The sequence below is a fragment of the Desmodus rotundus genome, chromosome 7 (genome assembly GCF_022682495.2).
Source record: "Desmodus rotundus isolate HL8 chromosome 7, HLdesRot8A.1, whole genome shotgun sequence".
Lineage (NCBI taxonomy): Eukaryota > Metazoa > Chordata > Mammalia > Chiroptera > Phyllostomidae > Desmodus > Desmodus rotundus.
In genome coordinates, this window is record NC_071393.1 from 52021956 (window position 1) to 52024936 (window position 2981).

At 43.0% G+C, this 2981-nt stretch overlaps 1 pseudogene; it reads left to right on the forward strand.

Annotated features, from left to right (window-relative positions):
* Nucleotides 1–1089: 1089 nt before the first annotated feature.
* Nucleotides 1090–2549, forward strand: LOC112296496 (protein EURL homolog; annotated as a pseudogene).
* The last annotated feature ends 432 nt before the right edge of the window (nucleotides 2550–2981 follow it).

Sequence of the window (2981 nt, forward strand, 5' to 3'; positions counted from 1 at the left end):
AGCACTGACAAAACTCAACACCAAAAGAACAAACAACTAAGGACATAAAGAAGAAGCCACACTGAGACTAGTAGGAGGGGCAGAGATGTGGAACAGGCATGTCCCACACTCACGTGTGGTGGATAAATATCGGGAGGGAGGGATATCTCATCTGTGGAGCTCCCCCTTGAGGAGCAAGGGGATCCCAGCCTCACAGCAGGCTCCCAAGCCCAGGGTTTCTGCTGCAGCAAAGCTACTGGTTTTCACAGCCAGTGCCACCCTAACAGAACAGCCTCAACAAACTAGGGTAGCAGATGCAGGCAGCCCTAGCGTAGTACACTCATTCTTCAGTGAAGGCTCCTATTGTTCAGCAATTGTTAATGAATATACAGTTTTTAATTTGTTGTTTGCTGAGCCTTATGGATTCCCAGCACCATGAAATGATTGATTTTGAAAATTTTATAGTTTTTAAAATCTTCACCCAAGGATGTGTTTATTCATTTTAGAGAGAGAGAAAGGGAGAGAAAGAGGGAGGAAGGTGTGGGGGGGTGGCAGGCAGAGGGGGAGAAAGGGACAGAGAGACAGAGAGGGAGAGAGAGAGAAGGAGACATTGACCCATTGCCTCCCATATACACCCTGAAAGGGGATTGGACCTGCAACCTAGGTATGTTCCCTAACCAGAACCATTTTGCTGGATGGGACAATGCTTCAACCAACTGAGCCACCCAGGCAGGCCTGAAAATTTTGTGCAGTTTTATAGTTGTTTTGGGGGAAAGGATTTGTCAACCTTTCACTTCTTTGTCTATCTTAATATAATTTTATGCCTGTCTGAACTTAACATAACTGTGTAACTGTCTGAACTTTTCTGCCTTTTCAGGGTACTTTAATGATGCTTTCCCAATCCTGTCTTCTTCCTTTGATTCATTTACTATAACTATAAACTATAAACACTGGGTCTATTCTACTCTGCCATTTTTCATAATTTGGCTTCCAAATCTTCCAGGGGTGTACAATCATGTACAACTGATATTTGTTTGAAATAAAGACAAAATGTAGGAGCCCTGGACGTGCAGAATGGCTGCGGCTGTGCACTGAGCTGGACGGGGCATAATGAATGAAGAGGAGCAGTTTGTAAACAGCGATTTGAATGATGACAACATTTGCAGTGTTTGTAACCTGGGAACAAAGAAATACTCTCCTCTGCCATGTTTGTTTAGAGCTAAAAATTGAAAGAGTATCAAAACCTAATCCCTTGTACAACACATTGTTAAGGAGCCAAAAGACTTTTTTCAAAAGCTTTGAAAAATACCATTTGATTGCAAACTAAGATTGTCCTTGATCTAAGCTTTTAAAAAGTACTTATTATGAAGATGTTAAAACCATTTTGAGTAAGAAGATAAACTGCACTGTACAATATGCACAAAATAAGGATGTGGATTCAGATTCTGAATTTTTTTTGTTGACTGATCTGAGAGAGAGAAACTCTCTCAAATCAATCAATTTGTTGTTCCACTTATTTATACATTCATTGGTTGATTCTTGTATGTGCCCTGACCAGGGATTGAACCTGCAACCTTGGCATATTGGGAGGATGCTCTAACCAACTGAGCTACCCAGCCAGGGCCAGGTTCTGAATGTTCTAACAATCCCTGGCATCACCTGTTTAATTTCAGGCATAAGCCAGATAAAAAGTTATCCCCACAGTTTGATTCCCAAGTACCAAAGTATTTTGCAAAGTAGATGGATGGAAGTACAAGTGGCCTCTCAGACTCTATATAAAGAATATTGGGAGGTGGGACTGGCTGGGGTGAGGTGGAGGGATGGGGAGAAAATGCAGACAATTGTAACTGAATAAAAAAATTAAATTAAATTAAAATTAAAAAAAATAAAATAAAATAAAAAGAATATTGGAGCCCTGGTAGGTGTATATCAGTTGGTGGGAGCATCACCCTATGGTCCAAAGAGTTCTTGGTTCAATTCCCAGTCAGGGTACACACTCAGACTGCGGGTTGGATCCCTGGTCACGGCACAGATGAGAAGGCAGCCAATCGATGTTTCTCTCTCATATTGATATAACTCTCTCACTCTCTCTCTTTCTCTCTCTCTCTCTCTCAAAGCAATGAAAAAATGTCCTCATGTGAGGATTTTTTTAAAATATGAAACAGAGGGAAAAACAGACTTTGGGCATTCTATGCTACAAGATTCAGGTGCCACTTACTTTAGGCCACAGTAGGGTACTGTAGCCTCATGGTCACAGCCAGGCATAGAACAAAGGAGACAATCTCTAAACCACAGGCTAATGCCTCCACCCAGCATCTACATTACAGCAGAGAGGAATTGAATTTGATGACTTTTGGGGAGGTAAAGCAACTGAATGCAAAGCTCCAACAGCAAATACAAGTAGTTTTTGAGAGTTAATACAAGTGCAAGAAAAAGAAAAAGATTCTTTGGCCTCAGAGTTCCATGTCCACCATTTTGCCATCAAAGAGCTTCTCAAGAACCATTCCAAGTTACCATGTCTGCAAGTGGGACGAATGGGAATGAAGTCACACCTGCCCATAGACAACTGAACTAAACTTACGCTTCCTTCCTACACCCTACCATGTATTGGTCTGCCAGGCATGCAAACTTTGAATAAGTTGAAGAAAGTTATGGTCCACTTTTTAAGATGTATTCAAAGTCATGAAAGGCAAGGACCTATATCCAAGATGACTCTATCCAGCAAAGCCTTTCATTTAGAATGGAAGGGCAGGGGTGGAACCAAGATGGCGGCGTAGGTAGACACACTGCGCCTCCTCGCACAACCAGAACTGACAGAGAATCGAACAGCAAGGGGGACCGACACCAAGGAAATAGAAAATAAACATTCATCCAGACTGGTAGGAGGGGCGGAGACGGGCACCGGGGTGGAGAGGACTCCCGTGACTGTGGCGGGACTGAGACTGGTGGAGTGTGGGACAAATGGCGCAGGCAGTCCGAGCACTAGCAGACCCTGCGGCCCC